This window comes from Cryptomeria japonica, chromosome 7 (genome assembly GCF_030272615.1).
Source record: "Cryptomeria japonica chromosome 7, Sugi_1.0, whole genome shotgun sequence".
NCBI classification, from domain to species: domain Eukaryota; kingdom Viridiplantae; phylum Streptophyta; class Pinopsida; order Cupressales; family Cupressaceae; genus Cryptomeria; species Cryptomeria japonica.
The window spans coordinates 575,101,885-575,125,185 of record NC_081411.1 but is presented as its reverse complement, the minus strand read 5'-3'; positions in this window follow the sequence as shown (position 1 = coordinate 575,125,185).

Here is a 23,301-nt window from a genome sequence, read left to right as displayed (position 1 = left end):
TTTTTCGTTGATGAAAACCGACATTGTAATAAAACCCTAAAAAGGTCGACTTTGTTTGTTGCCCTAAAAATGCATGTTATAAGCGATTGGGATGCTTAAGGCATTTTAAGGTTGATGTACTATTTTTGCTGGATAATAAGAAAGATTGGACGACTGTGTATGGTGGACGTAACCCATTCTGGGTGAACCACGTTAAATCTATGTTATTTGTGTCATGTTTCATTTCTTTATCTTTTGTATTTAAATCTGCATATAATTGTTAGTTCATATTTTCTTCGGATCTGCTTGAAACCCTAACAATTGGTATCAGAGCGAGGTTTTCTGTAAATTGGCAAGACTTTCAGATTTGAGTGGGAGCAATGGAGGATTCCAAATTCAAGGTCGAAAAGTTTAACGGCCAGAATTATCAGTTATGGAAAATACAGATGGAGGATTACATGTATCAAAAGGATTTGTGGCGGCCATTGGAAGGAAAGGCAAGGAAAGTGACCACAATGTCAAATGAAGAGTGGGACATTTTAGATAGAAAGGCACTGGGATCCATTTGATTGTGCCTTGCACCGTCTGTAGCATTCAATATAACAGAAGCAAAAACGATTGTAGATTTGATGGCGACATTGGCTAAGTTGTATGAGAAACCCTCGGCTTCGAATAAGATATTTCTTATGAAGTGTTTGTTTAATTTGAAAATGAGTGAAGGAGGATCTGTAGCGGAGCACTTAAATGAATTTAATACAATTACTAGTCAATTGTCTTCGATAAAAATTACTTTTGCAGAAGAGGTTAGGGCTCTCTTGATTTTATGTTCTTTGCCAGAAAGCTGGAATAGCTTGGTTATGGCTGTAAGTAACTCTGTCTCTGGTAAAAATACTTTGGTATTTGATGATATTGTTGGTGTTATCCTAAGCGAAGAAATGCGAAAGAAAAGCACAGGTGAGACTCCAACATCATCGGGTAGTGTTTTGAATGTGGAGAACAGAGGAAGATCAAAGGAAAGAGGAAAAGGCCCTACGAATGAGAAGTTACGAGGGAAGTCAAAGAAAGGACGCTCTCAATCTACAGGAAAGAAAGATTGTTGGTACTGCGGAAAGCCTGGTCATCTAAAGAAAGACTATTGGTCTCGGAAAAACAAAGAAGGAGACAAAAATGAAAATGACAGTAAGGAAGCTAATATTGCAAGTAATACTTTACAAGATGCTTTAATCTTATGTTTGGATAATGTTAATGATTCCTAGGTAATAGATTTTGGGGCTTCATTTCATGCTACACCCCATAGAAAATATTTTCTAGATTATGTTCAAGGTGATTTTGGACAGGTATATTTGGGTGATGATGAGCCCTATCAAATTGTTGGAAAAGGAAAGATAAAGATCAAGTTGCAGAATGGAAATGACTGGTTTCTATAGGAGGTAAGACATGTTCCTAATTTAAGAAGAAATTTAATTTCTGCAGGGCAACTAGGTAGTGAAGGTTGCATAGTTACCCTCTCAGAAAGTATGTGGAAGGTCGCTAAAAGATCATTAGTAATAGCTAAAGGTGCGAAGGTAGGCACATTATATCTGTGTACAGGTAACACTTACTCTACCCTAGCTGCTAGAGATAAAGTTACTGCAGGGACAACAACAATAAATGTTACAAGAACAGATTCAATAATGTGGCACCATAGGCTTGGGCACATGAGTGAGAAAGGGATGAAAACCCTTCACTCCAAAAATCTATTGCCAGGACTAAAGAAGATTGATTTAGAGTTCTATAAAAACTGTGTTTATGGTAAACAAAAAAGAGTCAGATTTCTCAAGGTTGGGAAAGAGAAGAAGAGTGAGAAGTTAGAGCTTGTACATTCAGATGTATGGGGACCAGCTCAGGTATCATCTCTTGGTGGCTCTTGTTATTATGTTATTTTTATTGATGACTCAACCAGAAAAACATGGGTTAATTTCCTAAAACAAAAATCAGATGTTTTTGAAACTTTTAAGAAATGGAAAGCTTTGGTTGAGAATGAAACAGGAAAAAAATTGAAGTGTCTCAGATCGGATAATAAAGGTGAGTATTGCAACAAAGCATTTGAAAATTACTGCTCCTTAAATGGGATTTGAAAGCAGAAGACAGTTCCAAGAACTCCACAGGAAAATGGTGTGTCAGAGAGAATGAATAGGACCATCATAGAACGCGCGAGGAGCATGAGATTGCATGCTAGATTGCCCTTACATTTTTGGGCAGATGTTGTACATACTGTTGGCTATTTGATAAATAGAGGACCTTCAACCCCTTTGGATGGTGGTATTCCAGAGGAGGCATGGACTAGTAAAAAGGTAAATTATTCTTTTCTAAAAACTTTTGGTTGCGAAGCTTTTGTCCATGTTGATAAAAAAAACAGAACCAAGCTTGATGCTAAATCTCATAAATGTACCTTGATTGGATATGGGATAGATGAATATGGCTGTCAATTATGGGATTTTGAAAATAAGAAAATAATTAGAAGTAGAGATGTTATATTCAATGAGAAGGTTATGTATAAAGAACAGATGCAAGAAAAGAAGCATGAACAAGACAAACAAGAATATGTGGTGCTAGATGAGATTCCTAAAAATGAAATGCCACAAGTACCTGATGCTCAGCAACAACAAATTGTCCCACAAACTCCTGCAAGTGTTAGACGTTCTACGAGGACAAGTAGACCCCCTAAAAGATTTTCTCCTTCTTTGTATTCTATTTTATTAACGGATTCTGGTGAACCAGAAAAAATATGAAGAAGCAATGCAGGTAGATGCCAAACAACAGTGGAAGCTAGGCATGAAAGAGGAGATGGACTCCTTGATGAAAAATAAGACTTGGGACTTAGTCCCTTTACCTGCAGAAAAAAAAAAGTCTTGCCTAACAAATGGGTTTATCGACTGAAGGAGAAGGAAGGAGGTTAGAAAAGATATAAGACCAGACTTGTGGTAAAAGGTTTGCACAGAAAAAGGGTATAGATTATGATGAAATATTTTTTCCAATTGTAAAAATGACTTCAATTAGAACTGTACTTAGTCTTGTAGCTGCAGATGATTTACATCTTGAACAATTAGATGTCAAAACAGCTTTTCTCCATGGAGATTTGGAGGAAGAAATTTACATGTTGCAACCACAGGGATATGAGGTCAAAGGTAAGGAGAACTTGGTGTGCAGGTTGAAGAAAAATTTGTATGGCCTAAAGCAAGCACCCCAACAATGGTATTTAAAATTTGATAGTTTCATGGCTGAACACGATTATCATAGATGTCATTCTAATCATTGTGTATATTTTAAGAGATTTGATAATGGCAGTTATATTATCCTATTGCTTTATGTTGATAACATGCTTGTTGTTGGGTCTAACATGCAACATATAAATGATCTTAAATAGAAATTAGTCAGGTCATTTGCTATGAAGGATTTGGGTGCAATTAAGCAAATTCTTGGTATGAGGATTACACGAGACAGGAAAAATAGAACCTTGAATTTGTCCCAAAGTGAGTATATAAAGAAGGTGTTAAAAATATTTAACATGCAGGATGCAAAATCAGTTAGTACACCTTTGGCTAGTCATTTCAAATTGACTAAGGAGATGTGCCCAAAGGCACAAGAAGAGGTTAATAAAATGTCTAACATCCTGTATTCATCAGCTGTTGGCAGTCTGATGTATGCAATGGTATGCACAAGGCCAGATATTGCACATGCAGTGGGAGTTGTGAGTAGGTTTATGAGTAATCCGGGTATGGAACATTGGAATGTTGTGAAATGGATTCTTTGGTATTTGAAAGGAACTACTACGAAGGTATTATGTTTCAAATGATCTAATGCTGCTCTGAGTGGATTTGTTGACTCTGATCTGGCAGGTGATATTGATTCACGGAGTACTACAGGGTATGTTTTTACTATAGCGGGAACTGCAGTTAGTTGGATTTCTAGGCTGCAAAAGGTTGTTGCACTTTCAACCACTGAAGCTGAGTATGTTGTTGCTACAGAAGCCAGCAAGGAGATGATTTGGTTGCAATGTTTTCTAGAGGAATTGGGTCAGACACAAGAGGATAGCCCATTGTATACTGATAGCCAGAGTGTCATTCATCTTACGAAGAACTTTGTTTTTCATTCAAGGACAAAGCACATTCAGCTTAGATACCACTTCATCCGGACTGTTTTGGAGGAGGGTCAGTTACGGCTTAAGAAGATTCACACAAGTGAGAATCCTGTCAATATGTTCATGAAGGCAGTTCCACAGGAGAAGCTGATTTCTTCATCAGTTTCTGTTGGTCTTCTTGATTAATAATTGTAGAATTTATACCAGTCAAGTCCTAGTGTTTTATCCAGCGGATGCTGCATGTACAGTGGTGTCGTGCAATATCAGTCTCCAAATGGGAGATTGTTCGGTGTGGAGCCTGATCAGTCTCCAAGTGGGAGATTGTTGAAATGTGGCGACTGATCAGCAAAGTACTGTACACTCAGCATGTATCCTCACTGTGGTGACTGAAAAAAAAATTGTTGTTTTTTGTTGATGAAAACCGACATTGTAATAAAACCCTAAAAAGGTCGACTTTGTTTGTTGCCCTAAAAACACATGTTATAAGAAGTTGGGATGCTTAAGGCATTGTAAGGTTGATGTACTATTTTTGTTGGATAATAAGAAAGATTGGACGACTGTGTATGGTGGACGTAACCCATTTTGGGTGAACCACGTTAAATCTCTGTGTTATTCATGTCATGTTTTATTTCTTTATCTTTTGTATTTAAAACTGCATATAATTGTTAGTTCATATTTTCTTCGAATCTACTTGAAACCCTAACAGGAAAAAGAAAATGCCATTTGAAATTTTCAGAAAACTGAACTCAAAAATGCTCTTCGAAAAATACCTCAATTGAATGTCGAATGCCCTAGATAACTCGTCAGATCGCTCTTTTAGATCTCTGATTGCCTTGTTCTACAGCTCGAAAACACTATTCACAAAGGTGAAAAATAACTCTCGTATTTGTCCTTTTATCTTTGCAAACCCTAATTTCACTTTGAAATAAATGCGCCTCAAATATCCAACCGGATGCCCTATGCAACTACCGGATGTTGCGATTAGCCATCTGAATTCTGGATATCAACTAAAATTCAATTCCTACCATCTATAATTCATCGACTACAAATCTCATCAAGGGGTACTGCAAGATTTGCATGAGTTTGCCTCCCCCTAAGGCCAAAAGCCCTAGTTACAAGATGAAGGTTTTGCATTGGATTCGGGTACAGATCCACCATCTGCCTTAGGTTCATCCTTCTTTACCCACATCTTCTTATGTTGATCTCTGATCTCATCTACCTTTGCATTTCCCTTTTCATCTGATCAATTTGTGTCTACTAAAGCACTGTTTTTGCTTCTACAGCACTTTGCAATGTGATCGGTTTTGTTGCATGCTCTGCAAAAAACATTATTTTGCATAGGTCTGAAGTTCATCTAATTTGGTCTATTTTGCATAGGTCTGAAGTTCATCTTATTTTGCATACATGTCGATGAAGGAGAATCGCGATGTTCTCTGTCTCACCGAAATGAGTGAAGGAAAATCATCCCCTTGCATCCAATACACTCGCAGACACGCAAAATATAATTACACATTGCATAGATAAAGTAAAGTGTCAGTACATAACAATAATCCATAAAATGTCATAAATCATAAGTACTGAAATACTGCAAATAAATTATGTATCTCATATCTAGATAAAGCATGAAATAATGTCATAAAAATCTGAATAACACATCATAGTAATGTATCCACTGAAAACAACCAATAATAAAATATGAGTCTAATGAGTTCAAACGAGGAAGAGTACTACATTCTCCCCCCAAAACTAGGCTTACTCTTGGAAGCCTAAAACAAATAAGAATACATCTCTCTCATCTTCGCTGCATCCTCCCCTAGCTTTCCTAGCCATGACCTAGCACTGTATAGAGAAAACAATTCAGAACTACGGCAAGGATAAAACAAGGGAAACACAAACATTAACACCTAAGCAAAAAGGTCAAACTGGATAGGCTCACTACAAACTCAGAGTACCCAGTGTTGAAAATTTGGCTCTGATACCAAATGTAATACCCTGCCAAGAACCCTAAAGGAAAAACAACACAACTAGGCAACTAAAGGGTGAAATATTTTTTTTTAAAGATTAAATGCATTAACTATAACCATTGCACGTCTAATAACACAACGGAAGTCTAACACATGATTTCCTAAGTGTTACCAACGAAGTTTAATTTGCAGATTATATTAACACCATGGTTAATCCAATTGTCCATATAATTAGATAAAGTAAAAGGCCTAAGTTTAAAACTACACATACATCTAAATTCCATAATGAGAGAATCAAGTATTCCAATGCATTCAATTTTTTCATAAATTATTTATACATAAGATCAAAGTAACTGAATTAACATACATTCCACTGACATAATATTACAATATCCATAATTACATGGCTTCCAATAATACCACGGATTACAAAGTTACAATATCAAGGTTACACAAAAGTCTGATGCAATGACCACATGGTCTCAACTGAACAATGATCCCTAACATGAGGTGGTACATGAACCACAAACCAAGAAACACTAATGAAGCCTTTCCTCGCCTGAAGATACAATCCAGAACATCTGATGAGAAGTGGCACTACCACCCGACCATGTGATCTCGAAATGGAACCACCCCACCGTGCTAGGAGATAGTAGAAAACCCTCAAGCAAGCAAAGTAAGACAAGTACAAAAGAACTACAAGACTCTGCAAACATCCATGTGACTCAACTCACAAAACACTAGTGACTCTAAGGAGAGAGTGTCATCGCATAGCTTGATGGTTACCATGGTAGGCCTCCTAGGTCTTAGCTCTTTGTCCTGGTAACCTCTCTCGGCTTCCAGCGCCAACTAAATCTCATGCGGACCCTACCAATCCTTTCGTGAAGACAAGGTGGTAAGTTTGTCATTACAGGCCTTCTCGTAACATTATGAGCCTTGTACAAGCACTACACTTATGCACGAGGTACATTATCTTAATTAATATTTATTCTACCCACCCCCTAATCAATTATTAGGTTATCACTTTTTAACTGACTTCTAATAGGTTATCCTATCATCCACTTCCGGCACGGCCCCCGCTCGAAAGCCACTCTCTCTCATAGGACACTAATAGGAAAAGTCTCTCTCTACGAGAACTCTATGGCGAAACAGACAGCCATAACTAATCCTGACAAACCACAAGTGAAGGATACACAATCACTAACCCAAGATTGACCATTTGGACAACACACACAATGGCTCACATCAATAAGGTTATACAACAACACCTGACCAAGGAGATATAACAACATATGACGTAATGACAACCCAACCATAATTGCAATAAAATTTAGCTTGACTGCAAACACCATTAACACAAGATCCTAATATAGGCAATCATTTCTTAAAACAGCCAAAAGCATAAGTAACTTGCAAATAAGGAATTTCCATAAGATAAGAAAACACAATTATTTTAATACAAAACAATCAACGTTGTCATTTGTCCAATAAGATTTAAATCAATCACACAAACATTAATCTCCTAATGTTTTCAAGCATAAATATAAAATCTCTAAATTTACAAGCTTTTCTGAAAACACCCAAGATATAATTAGTTACATTCATAAAATACAAATTATAACTTATAAATCAAATTATATTCATATAATAGTATATGAATACCTATAAACAATTCACTTATAATAATATTACAAAATATATATTTATCAACTCAAAATTTAATTACACACACACACACACACACACACACACACACACATAAAAGTTTATTTAAAAACAAACTTGAAACTCTGCATGAACATCGAAATTTTTTAATTCGGCCCGCACAACGAAATTTTCGAGAAAAGGGCGAATTTTGACTGTCCCTGTACCATGCACAGTAGCCCATGTTGTTGCCGGTAGCATGTGCTACCGCACAATAGCAGGTACTACCATTCGGTAGCATTGCTACCGTAGGTAGCAAATGCTACTGTAGGTAGCAGATGCCACCTAGGGGTTTTATTTAAAATTTTTTATTTTTTTATAGTTTTTAATTTTTATTTATTTTTAATTGTATACAAACTATAATTTCCAAACTTCAACAATAATTTTTTTTCATGAAATTTATTTTCCAAGAATTTAATACAATTTCTTTTTCCAAAAATAATTAAATAAAACCATTTCTCCAAAACTTCCATAATCCATTAAATTTAATTAGTAATTTAGTTTATTTCTAAAGTAAATAACAATTTCACCGAGTTAAAATTAAAAGACTGTCATAGCCAATATCGGAACAAAACAAACAAGAGGGAATGATTTCTCTGGTAAATCTCATTCCGCTCAAACCTTGCAACTTCCATACATAATAAAATCTTGGCAAATTTTGCCATAATAATTTTCCCAATTTTCTCAAATTTTAATCCACAACACTCGGGAAACAATTTCTTTTCATTAACTAGAAATTAACTTCAGGTATGGACTTTAGCTAAGAACGGAATTAATCAAACAGGATATGACAATCATCTTAACACACATATCATTCAGAAGATAGAAGAAATACAATTATTTTCTTAAAACAACAATCAAAAGAAGCCACCCAACCTGGTATAGCTTTCCTGGAAAAAATCTGTAGAAGAGGCCTAATCTTTTCAACAAGCTTCCAATAAATTTCTTCACCTAAATTCCTGACCTGTTTCCTGTGTATCCTAAAATAATGACCTATTCCTCTTTTTAAACTAAAATTCTAGGTTGAATATCTTTTTCCCCAAAAACTTAAATTTAGTAAATAAAAGCAATTTTATTTTATTTCTCAATTTTCTAACAAAGGGATAAGTTAACATGCAATAATTAAAAATCATTATTCATTTTTTTCTTTTCTCATGCAAATTAATTAATTTTCTAAATAAAGAAATTAAAGCAATGCAATAATTTTAATGAAATCTTTTATTCTATTTGATCTAATATTTATTTAAAATTCTAGGAAACAATAAATGAAATTAATCTAATTTATTTTTCACTAAAATTTAAATAAAATATATTTCTAATATCATGCAGCTTGTAACTTAATTTAATAACTTCTTTTAATTAATTAAATTTATAATCTCAATGCATACATAATTCAACTATGAGATAACTCCATAAACTTAATTAATTAATCAAATCCACTAAAACACACAAACTGAACAAATATCAAGCAAACACTCATAAAAAGATCAAACAACAAAATACGAAGGCCGAACTAACTGACTAGACGACCACCTGACGACACTCACACGAGTGTAATTGAGTAAAATAGGGTCAATTACTATCTCCTCCACTTCCATCGGAAAATATAAGGCACGCTCAGACCCGTGAAGCTAGGTGGAGACGATACCTCGTACCTACCCGGTACTTGTACCTACAATATCCTACATCACCAAACCACACATGCATATATACAATATAGAAAACACGGCACACCGATGAAGGAGAATCGCGACGTTCCTTGTCTCATTGAAATGAGTGAAGGAAAATCGTCTCCTTGCATCCAATACACTCGCAGACACGCAGAATATAATTACACATTGCATAGATAATGTAACGTGTCAGTACATAGCAATAATCCATAAAATGTCATAAATCATAAGTACTAAAATACTACAAATAAAGTATGCATCTCATATCCAGATAAAGCATGAAATAATGTCATAAAAATATGAATAACACATCATGGTAATGTATCCACTGAAAACAACCAATAATAAAATATGAGTCTAATGAGTTCAAACGAGGAAGGGTACTACAAAGTTCATCCCTCAAAGTAGCAATCTATCTTTCAAGTTCTTGACCATTATTCCTTGATTGTGTCAACTCAAGCTTCAACTGATCATTCTCATAGGTAAGCCTGAAGCATGCATCATCTCTTTCCTTCAATGATTGTACCAAATTCTCTTCATTCTTCTTTCAGTCCTTAATTTCCTTGGTCAGTCCCATTACAATGGATTGCATCTCATTCTTCAAAGTAGCATTTTCTCTCTCAAGTGTGTTAACTTCATTAGCTTTGTCCTGATATTCCATGATCTGATCCTCTTTCTACTTCAACTTGTCCATCAATTCCTTCATTTTCTCTCTACAGACACTTGCTTGATCCTTCAACTCACTAATGAATTCATCAGCAGCATTCAGGTTCTTTTTCAGAGTACATATCAAATTTCTAGTTGCATCAAGATCCTCAAGTGTCACATTGAGTTGTCTCTAAAAATCGGAATCCATTGAATCACTCTCGGATCTTCTTCAAGTGCTTAAGCTTCCTCAAAGGAACTAGGCTATGATACCAATTGTTAGAATTAGAGATCACTGAGGGGGGGTGAATCAGTGATCTGTCGGAAATCAAATCCACAAACTTATTTTTTATCCACTGGTTAGCAATGCATAACAAAAAATAACATAAACAAGCAACAAATAAACCACACATCCACAACACCAGAATTTTTATGTGGAAACCTAGAAAGGGAAAAACCACGGTGGGGCTTGGACCCACAATATTCATATACTATGGCCATGAGTACATAAATATTACATAGATGGGGAATGCAATTGCATTCAGGCTCACTGTTGCCTAGAGCTCACTGCTCAATTACAATGACCCAGAAGGCTACAACCTTCAAGGAAGTCTCACTGACTTACAATTTGATTACAATGAGAAAATACGATGAAATGAACTCTAAAATAGCATTTGATAATGCATGAATGAGTTTTGGATAAGAACAAGATCTTTGACTGTCCTCGCTCTGCAAATACTTCATTTCTATCTCAGTCGGCTATTGGATTATCTGTAAACCAAATGCACAATTGAAACTGTGCTCAATCACACCAAAATGGATCACCACAATAGTATTACCACAAAAAGCAATCGCCAATTCGATCATATATACCCGATCATATTCGAAAATAATCTCCTTCAAATCGGCTTCAAGAAGTGTAACGTGTAGCTTCAAGTGGGCTTCAATCACAAACAAAACATAGCACCAAACCAAAAAGTATAGTCACACGCTTCCTAAGAATCTTTCCATTCATCGAGATCACAAAATCAATCACCAAAATCACCGCAATCATCGAAAATCTTTCTGGACCAAAACATCACTGAGATAGCCTTGAATTACCAATTAACTGCCTATCAGTTAACTCTTGCTTCCGGATAAGATGAATCACGATCGCCGGATCTAATCACCAAGAAGAGTTGTCATCAATGACAACCCTAAACCATAAATCAAGCATCGCAAATCACCGGATGAGTGTCAATTGCCAACATCTTCAAAATAGGCTCTTGACACATTACAAAGCTTAAAAGCTAAACCACACAGCTAGAAGATTCAATGCAGAAAAATGCAAACCAATTTACCAACTTTTATACGTGAAAAATTCATCCAAACAAATACTTTGACATTGACACATTTGCTAAACCTCTAGACTATTTTTGTTGCTAATCTCAAGACACTAACTATATTAGAGGCACAACTAGTCTCAAATATGCCTCACCAACAATGTCATTTCATGACAACACCCAACAACACATATTCTATTCATCTCCTTAATGACAACACATATTACCAACAATCTCCTTTTTGACCGAAGAAGAAGAAGAAATTTGTATAATCTCCGATCAAAAATAAGGGCTATTATAGAAATATCATTGCTAGGTAATGGCTAGCAATGCTCAAGAGGGGTAAATCTCAATTGCCAAAGCCTCTTCACAAATCACATTTCAGAGAAGAGATTTCAAACATGGTTTGGTAATATTCCTTCACAAATTGAGAGGAAATTTAAATGCTCATATTTTAAGAATGGATGTTTTTCTTTGTACACATCATTGTTGTTGGACGACAGTATCTAGATTGGGCAACCATCATGAATGATAGGTTGCAATACATGATTTCATGCTTCCCCAAGAACAAATCCTTTTACATGTTTATCACCTATTATAGGTCGTAGCATGTACAAGACAATGGCCAAGACTTTTGCATGTATAAGTATTTAATGATCACATTCAGATATATGATTATTATCTGGATCTGCGACTAGAGAAGAGTTACCACAAGTTCATAAGGATGAATGATGCATTCATAAAATTGGTCAAGGAGCTACAAAGACATTTAGGGAAAATAATTTATCTTGAGGCAATTCAATTGTTGAACAAATACGGTAGCTACTTCATCCAATTCCAAAGGTTCACCTATATTAGAGTTGTGGGTTCTAATGAATTCCCTCATAAATTACCTAAATATGCAAAAGATATATTCATCCTCATTGAAATCTATGAATAGGTGGTTGTAGTAAACAAGATAAATGTAAAGAGAAAGAAAGGAGGAATCCGATTTCCAATTGAACTTAAATATTATATATGCCAATCATAATTGGATGCCTTCAATATTGATGGGATATAGTCAAATACACAACTCGAAACTATGAGAGAATATTTACCTTTGACAACAAGAAATTTGTTAAGGGAAATTTGCAATTAGGTCTCATTTCCATCACATCCCCCACATAGAAGATTATTGGGTTGACTATGCCAATGACTATGAAGTCATGAAGAGTTGTATGAGGATGACACTCTGGCATATTTTAGCCTTTATAGGTTAAAATAGGATGAGTCGGCCCTAATTGATCCAATCTATTTCAGTCTTATATAAATGCAGTCCATTGTGCCAATAGATTGGAACCTTAAGAACCAAAGGACCATGAGACAAGAATTGTTGTAGTCCTAAAAAGGACCCAAATCTAGCTACAAAAGAAGATGATTGAGACCCCAAAGGTACAAGTAAAAGGAGGAAAAAATGTTGCAAGAAGAAGCAATCCAAACCAAACAACCTCCTCCTCAAGTATAGTGTCACCTCCTACTCAACAAATAGTTTCACCAAGTGGAAGTGGAGATCAGAGAAGGATAAGGAGAAGGAAAGAGAAAAACAATGAACAAGAACAAGAAATAGAAGATATCAATCCTGATCCATCTAGACCACAGCTAGACTCCTCCCAGAATGTAACTATCAAAGCTACTTTAAAGGGTAAATCTCCTCCTCTTCCCTTCAATTTACAAAATGAAACTAGAATGCCCCCATTGAGGATAGCCCTCCAATTTTCATCTCTTGACTCCTAAGCAAATACTCAACATAGACTTACTTCTCCATCATGGTTGGAGAATGCGTCGTCAAAGAAATCGAAAATAGTGATAGTGAATTTGCTAGATGATAATATTGTAGGGAAATTGTTTCAAAGAACTCAGCCCTAAAAGTTAAAAAATACTTCAAGTTTAATGGAAGATTGCGCTACAAGTAATCTATTTATAGAGATTACACAACCATTCACCCAGAAAGATCCTAGTCAGGCTACAATAGTTGACTATAACTTGACAGAAGTTGATTTGTGGGCCTCTAGTAGAGATGGGGATATACATAATTTTCAAGTAACGGCTTCTAGATTGGTGGAGAAAACAAAGAAAGATAAACAAGACAAAAATGAGTTGAAGAAAGTTATAGAGTTGCTTACCGACTACTTAAATATTTGGTGGATCCCTCACCCCAACTAATCACTCAGGCAAGTGCCTCTTTCAACCCACGGTCAACAACTAGAAAAGATATGGTAAAGAGGGTGCAAAAGGATAGAACTTATGGAAAAATTATTGAGCAATGGGTGAAATAGTTGAAGGCCAAAGAGCCTACATTTATGGAGCAACTCGGAAAAGTGTATGGTGATTTAATTTTGTTGAAAAATGACATAAATACATAGATAACAAACATCAAGCAAGAGGAGTTTCTCTCACTCTACTTTGATCGACAACTTAAAGAAATATTATACATGGGCTTAGATAAGGCAACAACAAAGCAAATTGTCCAAGTTATAGATGATCCCAGATGTATCATGTGGAGGAAAAGCATAGAGTGCAAGGACTCCTTGAAGCAAAATATCAAGGAGCAAGGCAAGTTGTTTAAAGGAATGCAAGTGTGTTCACGTTGATTTTCTCAAAGAGTTTTCAGACATTGGATGTCAACTAAGGAAGAAAGACAACGTAGGTGATGCAACAATAGATGAATTAAAAGAGGAATTTTAGAACATGATGCATTGTCAAATGAGCAAGCCTTTCCCAAGGCTAATATGAAGACGTTGGTGAGAATTGATGCAGCTCTATCATAGTATGACAGCCATCTAGCCAACTTCACTAGTAAAATTGACAGAATCTATGACAACAAAGCCCTCTAGAAACTATGAACTAAAAATGTGAATATTCCTCAACATACCGAGATTCCAATTGTCACCCAAGCATTAAAATAAGGCATGAGTAGCAGTCGCTTAGCAAGCCCCTATTTGTGAAGCCAATGTGGGTACACAAAACTCACCACCTTATCAATAGCAATATGTTATATTTGGACTTTAATAGTTTATAATGTTTTAATTGTATTAAACTTCTAATTATAATTCTTTTACGGAATTGATTTCAATATTTTGATAGTAGTTACATTTATGAGTCTTTAAATATGTAACTTTAAGACATTGGAAGGGTCCAAATTTTTATCCCAACACATTGAAGTGTGTTAGTGAGATACAATCAAAAGGAGGAAGTAATAAATTTTGCCCATTTTGAAGGGATTGACAAGCCTATGTGCATTTTAATTTCAATTTTGAATTTATTGATGATGATTGACAAGCCTTCGTGCTTCCATTAACATTTGATTATTATCCTTTTGTGGGAGTATAATATTCATTTAATTAAACATTTATTTCCCTTTGCTGTGGTGAAATTTGACATTCAAAATTTCTATATTTTTTATTCATGTTTCAATCTTTGCATTGGGATATTGTGTAGAGATTCATCTTTCCATTGTTGTTAGTTTTCAAACCTGTGTTGATAGTTGTTCTAAAAATCATTTATTTATATCAATCCCATAATCCCATTTATGGCATGGCTATGAATAAATGTTAGTTTTCCTTTCCTGTTTTTTTATTCAAAGCATACCCCACTCTTATTCAAAAATTCAAAAATGTAATCATAAGAGGGAATTGTACCTTGTGCAAAATCAGAGGGAAGTTAACTAATAACTTGCCCAATTCTTTATTAATGGTTTGTCTTTACATTTGGGCAAAAATATAGTCATTGAAATCATTCATTTTATAAAGACAAATTATTAACCAACATTAGGACAATGTGGAAAAGGACATTTTCCTATTAGACCTCCTTGAGGCTAGGTTGTTGAGCATTTTCCCTATTTCTCGTGTGGCTCCTAGGCTTGCTCCAATCTTTGTTGAGCTTGCTTATTCTTCAAATTTTATCCTATACAAAGGATTTCTTCTTCAAACAACCTCTTCTCTCTTTGTTGTGTCAACTCAAGGCCTCGTTGGGGATGAGCTCCTGTCTTGCAAGAGCCCTGCTAGGATTTTGTTGCATGAATTTTTCCTCCACAATGCATTGCAAGCTCTCAATTTTACAATAATGGGGCTAATGTTGTTTCTCCCCAAGTTGAGGTTAGTCCTACTTCATTTCCTTTGTTGAAAGAATATAATCCTTCTCATTTTGTTGATGGTTTGCATGCAATGGATGATATGCCTTCTCTTTGCTTTGGTGTTATATTGTGTAAGGGGTTCCCTCCCCAAGAGTTGAACCTCGTTCCTTTCACAATTACTTAGGTCACTATGGAAGGTGTCTTGCCTCATGGGCCTTCTCCTTCCTTGCATGCAATGTAGGATTGTGGAGTTGGGGATGTCATCTCTTCCACAACACCCCAAGTTCCCTTGTCAACTCCTCTCATGCAAGAATTAGTTTCACCAACACATCTTAACGAAGTTCCTTGTGCCTCCTTTAGGATTCTTGATGTTTTGGTGGATAGAGCTTCTACTAGTGTGCAATCTACTCTTATTGGTAGATTCTTTGGTTATTGGCCAAACATTGATGTTATCCATAGCTGGGCAGCCAACTACTAGAATGTTTTGAGCCAACTTTGCATTGTGACCTTTTGTAAACAATTATCTCTTATTCTCTTTTCAATCCATGGAGGATTGCTTAAGAGTTCTTCAAGGATGTCCTTGGTTTTTGGTATGGCTTATCTTCATTTGGCTAGATGGATTACTAGTGTTAATGCTACCAAGGTTAACATGGCTACTATCTAGGTTCATCTTCTTGAGCTCTTGCTAGAATTTTGGGATGAAAGTATCATTCAAGATATAGCTAATGTTATTGGTCAATGGGTTGCCATTGACAATATATAAAAAGGGTTTCTTTTTCACTAGATTTTGTTTGTGTTGAAACAAATAAGGTTTTGCCAAGCAATATCACTTGGTGTTGCAAGCTAGGTGTCTAGGAGTAAGAGATTCATTGAGTCTTCTTCGTCGGTCTTTCATCATGCAAAAGGGCACTCCAAGTTGAGGGGTGAAGAATTGGTTTCAAATACCTTTGGGCCTTCTTTGGAAAAGTCACCAATTGAGATTTGTCCTCAATCTTCAGATAATGGGAAGGTGACCATAGTGAAGGTCCATATTAACATGGGCAAAGGATCCCCTTGCAAGGTAAAAATAAAACTTGGCATTGTGATTGAAAGTCCCTTGTTTGAAAATTAATCTTAAAAATTTGGCAAGACAATCCATTTCGGCCTAGCTCCTCTTCAAAGCCCCTTGTTGAGGTTTGGTCTCAAATCGCTTTGAATGGTTGTTTGCAATCCTCCTCTTTCATTTTGTTGTTTTTGTAGCTTGTTGTTGGCCTTTTAGGGTCTTTTATAGGCATGTTCCTTTGTGGGTTGTTGTTCCTTGCTCCTTGTTGTTCTTGTTGTTTAAGGCTTCGAATACCTTTCACAATCTATTAGCCGGTTTCAGTCTCACTTCTTGTGAGACTCATTTTGTTCGCATGGATATTTGTAAATGGGTCCGAGTCCTTCCCATGATTTTACCTTAATCAAACCCCCACCTATTGTGTTAATTCTTCTAATGGTTGTCTTCAAATCTCCCTTGAAATCTTTAAACTATTGAATTTGAAAATAAAAATCAATAGCATTACAATCACAAATGTGAAAGTGGAAAATGCCAAAACAAAAGGAAGATTCAAGTTATGTTGAATTTACTTGGGTTTGATGATTACAGGATGTGACATAAGAAATCCAAGAGAGTCATGGTTAAAGAAAACTATAGAAGTTACTACATGACAAAACAAGTTCGATGCATGAAGGATCACACCATCACCACACTAGCGAACCACAAAGTCAAGAGACAACTTTCACAGAATAAGTAAATAATTGCAGGCCACCTCTTATTCCAGCTTCCAAATATACGACTCTCAACTTTACAATGTCTAACAGAGTTGAAAATAAGAGCTCCATTTTACTAAAGTCAAAACTATAATCGGTATCTTGATTACAAAATGTGTGAATAAATCAAAATCTAGGGACTCCTGTAAAGATGGCATGCAACTTAGGTTCTACAACAACATTCATTCACTCATGGAGCTACCTATGTGTACTTGACGACATAGCTAAAACACTTAACAGATAAATGCCAAAAATAAGACATGTAAATCCTTTACATAAATTTTGGAAAAATAGAAGCGCACTTTGATTGGGAAATGAACGAATTGATGAGTTTCCCATGATGTAAGAAACCACACAAGGAATCAGCAGCATATGGTATAAGTGTTGGACAAAAAAAATTAATAAAACAAAATATTTCAAGAGAACAAAGGAAAAGGAGAACAGTGGAATGCAATTCATGAGACATGGGTCAATGGCATGAAACTAATATTAAATATGATGATGTGTTCTACTATGTTCCACAATGTTGGTCTGATTCTTTCGATGCCTAAACAATGTCAGGCTGAGCATTCTACATAACATTATTTTCAATTATGATATAGAGCTATGGGTTGTAAATACCTTTGCTCTAACCTACAAATCAACTTATTAAGAAAATGACACCAAAAAGTGAAAGCAAATGGGGTATTCAGCTATGGCATGTTAATGGTGTTTTTATGCACGATCAAACATGGAATAAAATATTGAATACTCTATCCTCTCTTGAACAAAGACTTCTCAAATGCTAAACACAGAAAGGATCACTTGAGACAACTCCAAGGTTTAAAAATGTCAAGTTTTGACATGTTGGAAAGCTTCAATGGTGTGATGTGTTCATTGTACCTTCAAAGGGACTTATGTGATTGTTCTCTTCAAGCTCAATGAAAATTATTCTTCAAATGATGTTGCAATATTGCTCTTCCCTACTACTAATTATCTTTGATAAAAAAATAAAATAAAAAGTGAAAAAAGAGTAAGGTTTAGGAATGCTATGCTAAGCTAAGAATGCAAGAGTCATGGACAATCTCAAGTGAGCACAACTAAGCTTTACTTTGACATGCCATGAACATCTCCACAAGGCTAGTGTAATCTTCTAGGGATAGCTTAATGATTTTCAAATCACTACCACAAACATAGATACCTTCAAGGTGAAGCACATCAATGAAGAAATAGTAATTGAAGTTAAGCTTGGCTAAAAATGGGTTCAGTTGACTACGCGAGACGCTTCACCATTGATGGATTACTAGTAGTATGAACAATAGGAGCTTCACTATCAATCATGCACATGCATCTTTCATTCATCTAAATACTTAAAGCAAATTCTATTCTATCTTTTTTTTTTTCTTTTTAAATTTTAAGTTCTCTCATAAAAGGGTGAAGAAACAAGCAAATGCTCCAAAACACAATAAGTCACCAACACTTCAATGATTTTATTAATTTTAGCAGCATCTAAGCAACAATTCTTCAAAACTCTTTCGATCAATCCTTACAAATGAAATGAGTGGGGCTTATATAGTGCTCCCAAATACAATGAATGGCCAAGATTAAATTAGAATCAAGGGCCAAGATCTTACCACCTAAACCCATGATTAGGGTTTGTTACATCAAAACCTAAACTTATTGCAAATTATTAAATATCAACAAACAAGAATGTGGCATCCATTGGGCACAAACACCGAGGAAAAATCCTCCAATAGAAAAATGATGCCACATAGGATCATAACAAACTATCGTCTAGAAGTTTGTTTCCGTTATCCTTTTCCTTTGTTGCAAATTCAACAAATCTGGACACCATGAATCCAATCTCGATAATTAGGACAGCAAGCACATTTCTCAATTGTTCTTCCATGAAGCTCACTTTGTCTAAGACTGAGGCAAAAGTTTTATCCCATCTTGGCTTGAATTCTTTAGTCTTATTGGCAAGAACCATGAATGAGTGTATGTCTTCTACCTGCTTCTCTAAAGTTGGTCCAATTGTTCCAAAGAATATGACCTTCACTCTCTCGATCAGCTGCTTGGCATCTATGTGAATTCCTTCATTCATTTCTTTTTCAAGTATGATCTCAGCTACCTCTACAATCTTGTCATGTATCAATTTTACTGCCTCATCAACTTGAGTGCAACCATTGCTAATATCTTAAAAGATGACCTTCCTCATTTGGAGCAAGTTACACCATTGTTGGAAATCAAGTGACTATCCATCTTTCAACACTCCTTCATTCACCAAAGTTTTCTTAGGTAGATTCTTCATTCCTTGCAATCTCGGCATGGTATAGTCTCTAGTGAAAATGAAAGTATCATAGACTATCATGAGGATCTGTGTTCTTTCAAGAACACTTGTGACTTTATCAAATATACTTACTAGCTCATTCACAAATGCATTTGCCTTCTTAAGGGACTTGTTGATCCAAGTCTCCATCGGGTGGGTCGAAATTCTCATCTTCTCCAAATTGTCAACTGAATCTAGACAAAGCAATGGTGGTGGAGTAGTTGAAGGATCATGTTGCCTTAGTGGTTCCTTGAAATGTTGCAAGTAGCTTATCAACGCACTCACTTCTCTTTCCAATTTCTTGTTATTTTCTACTTCCAACTTCAACATATCATGGATTGTCCACGGGATATCATTCAAGTCTTCCATTAAATGTTCAATGGTGGGAGGACCTAATTCAATAGTCTCCAAATCGTACTCTTCCATTGTGATCTTGCCTTCAAACTTATCTACCCTTGGAGTGGCAATTTGTATCACTCGAGATCCTATATCATCCCTTGTTATCTTTGACATCTTAGTAACTTTCTTCTTTTTGGCAATCTCTTGAGTTCTATTCAAGAAGTTGTCTAAATCATCAATAGGATCTTCTTCTATCACTATGACTTCTTTTGCCAATCTCTCTCTAAGCCATGCTGTGATAGTGGATCTTTCTTCTCCCACTTGCACCTCCTTGAGTTGTGGATCTTCTTGGGGTGGAGAGGTTACTTCTTCATCTTCATTCTCAATATCCACATACACTTATTACCTTCTTTTCTTTTAGCTTGCTCATGTGGAACTGAATTGTCTTAACCTTGTGGTTGCTTTCCTTTGTCTGTTCTTTCACCTCTATTATTCTAGACTATAGATTCCATGAATTCATTCACCCCATTATCTATGATTTCTCTAGGTGGTTGACTCTCCTTATCAAATGCATGATTCATCTCTACATCATGTATGAAAGAAGTACTAGTGGAAGGGCAACCTGAATCTTATTTATGCTTCTTGTGTGAAGGCTCGTCCTTGTGACTTTCTTTTCTCTTTGATCCTCTAGAGTGAGTTGACTAGGTGGCACTTCTACTGACGCCCATGCTTTTTGTTTCTTCATCGGAGGATTTTGTCTCTCCCATCAATTTGTAAGTCAAATGTGCATTTTGTCTTTCCAACTTCTTAATTTGGATATTTACCCATCGTTGTGTGTATGCTAAGACTAGTTTCATCATCTTTTAAATCAACAATCTCTACGTCAATCCAATTGACTTCCACCTTCTTGTCTTTCTCTTGCTCATACACCGGCTGAAAGCATTTCCCACTATCTTGTGCTTGATCTGGAATGTTGACAACCTTGCACATCTTGACGATGTCAATCGGTAATCTTGAGCACATTCTTCTTCTTATCTCAAGATTGTCTTGAGCATTCATGAAATGATCTTCCAATTGTAGCTTGTGTTTGTGTTTTCTTCCATTAGCTCTTCTAATGTTGTCGTAAGGATCAAAGTTTTCTCTAGAGAAGTATGGAATAAGGAGGTGAGATCTCAATTCCTCTTTTGCTTTCTTTGTTGGCTATAAGGATGGACAAACTTCTAATGATTGTCCAACTGAGATGGGAAAAGTGATTCTTGTCTTGTGCCTATTATTTAGCACTTTATTATATGTCAACTACCTCACCAACTCAAGCAATATTATCTTGTCGACAGGATAGCATGGTAGCATGTAGGGCGAATAAGAGCATCCTTGAATTCTGATGTAGGTGATGTTGGAACCCTAAATTTTGCAATTTTTAGAATTCCAAATTCCAAGACAAGGAATAAGAAAAATTATATATATATATATATATATATATATATATGATGTAAATACCCCCTTTGGTGCTTCACAATCCATTTTTTATGCCCATTATTGTGTTTATGTTATGGTTTCATATTGCACAACAAATATAAAACATGTTACTTGTACCTATTCAATATATATATATATATATATATATATATATATATATTGAATAGGTACAAGTAACATGTTTTATATTTGTTGTGCAATATGAAACCATAACATAAACACAATAATGGGCATAAAAAATGGATTGTGAAGCACCAAAGGGGGTATTTACATCATTTAAAGACCATTTATCCATTATATACCCATAAAATAGCCTTAAAATACCTCTAATATGCCTAAACAACTTGTAAAGTGACAATTAATTACATAAACTAAGGCAATTTCGGGATTTGGAATTATTTTTATTTAAAAGGGGGGTGTCTTTTCACCCAAAGGGGTATGAAAACCATTCAACCACATATATATGTGTGATGTAAAATGTAAAGGAGGAATAGAGAGACAAGAGGTGGAGGCAATTTTGTACTTTTAAACTTTTTATCAAAAATTATACCAGTTGCATTTTCTTTCTCATATGTCTTGATAGTTAACATATTTTCAGAAGGCAGTTGCTTGTGATATTATCTAAAGGAGATAAGGTTATTTGTGTTCTTCCAGTGAAATTTTGTGTTTCATATTGTAGATTTGGATCAAAAAATATTTACTTGTGAATTGTAATTGTTCCCTGTATTTCTTCCTTGGATGGTCTCTTAAAGTTAGGGTTAAATTCATTCAAGCGGTTTACAATATAGACATTGAAGTAGAGCTCATAAGAAACAGTAACTGACAGACTCATCGAGAGGGGGTGGGTTTAAAAACTGTCTCATAAGTTTACACAATAAGTCCTGATGAAATGTAAGACTCTGTAGCCCAAATAAGAGGAAAGGCATTGATCATTTGTAAACAAACCCTTTAACCATCCCAATTACCCTTTACTTTTAAGCATTAGGATTAGTAGAGTAGGTATAGTAAGGTAATTTAGCCAAAGTGTAACATATATACCTTTGTAAGATACATAAGATCAATACACACATCTGAAATCAATCTGTTTGAGAAATTTATGCCATTCTGAGACTAGGAGATATTAGATTAAGACACTAAATCTGCTATAAAATGCATTAGTTGAAGGAACAACTAGTGAGTAGGTATACCCGCCTAGGTCCTGTAGAGCCTAAAGTGAGAGAGTTAGTAACCAAATAGGTTCACTCTATAAGTTGGCCAAGTCAATTGGAGGGTTTGATCATAGGAGTTGGCATTTCCTTAGAGCCTATCCAATCTGTTGATTTGAGACCCAACAGATTGGCGACTCTGCTGGGGAAGAATTATTAAGACTCTGCTGTGGGAGAGAACTCAGAAGAAAGAAATAACTTAATGTCCTCTATGAAAGAGGTGGAGACTCTGTAAAAAGGAAAATTAAATGAAAAAGATCAGTAGCATTCAGTATGTTTCAATATCCATATTTTTATGGAGAAGCATCTTTAGAAAAATATGCACAGTGGCAACCACAGCCACAAAGAGGCAAGAATATTCCAAGAAGTTTTAAGCCATTGAATTTCGGTAACATCCCTGAGTATCCATATGCATTTCCTTGTGAGTTGAAGATCCATATGCCGAGGTTCCATGGAGATGAAAGGGAATCACCAATTGAGCATCTAAAATCATTTTATTGGTTTATTGAGACCTTCGGAATCTACTCAGAAGAAATGATCATGAAATGGTTTGTGCTAACATTGGAGGATGTTGCAAAGCAGTCATTCAGCTTGTTACCCCCACAAAGTATATCATCATGGGAAGAACTTGAGTGGTGGTTCATGGAAGAATTCTATGGTGTAATCG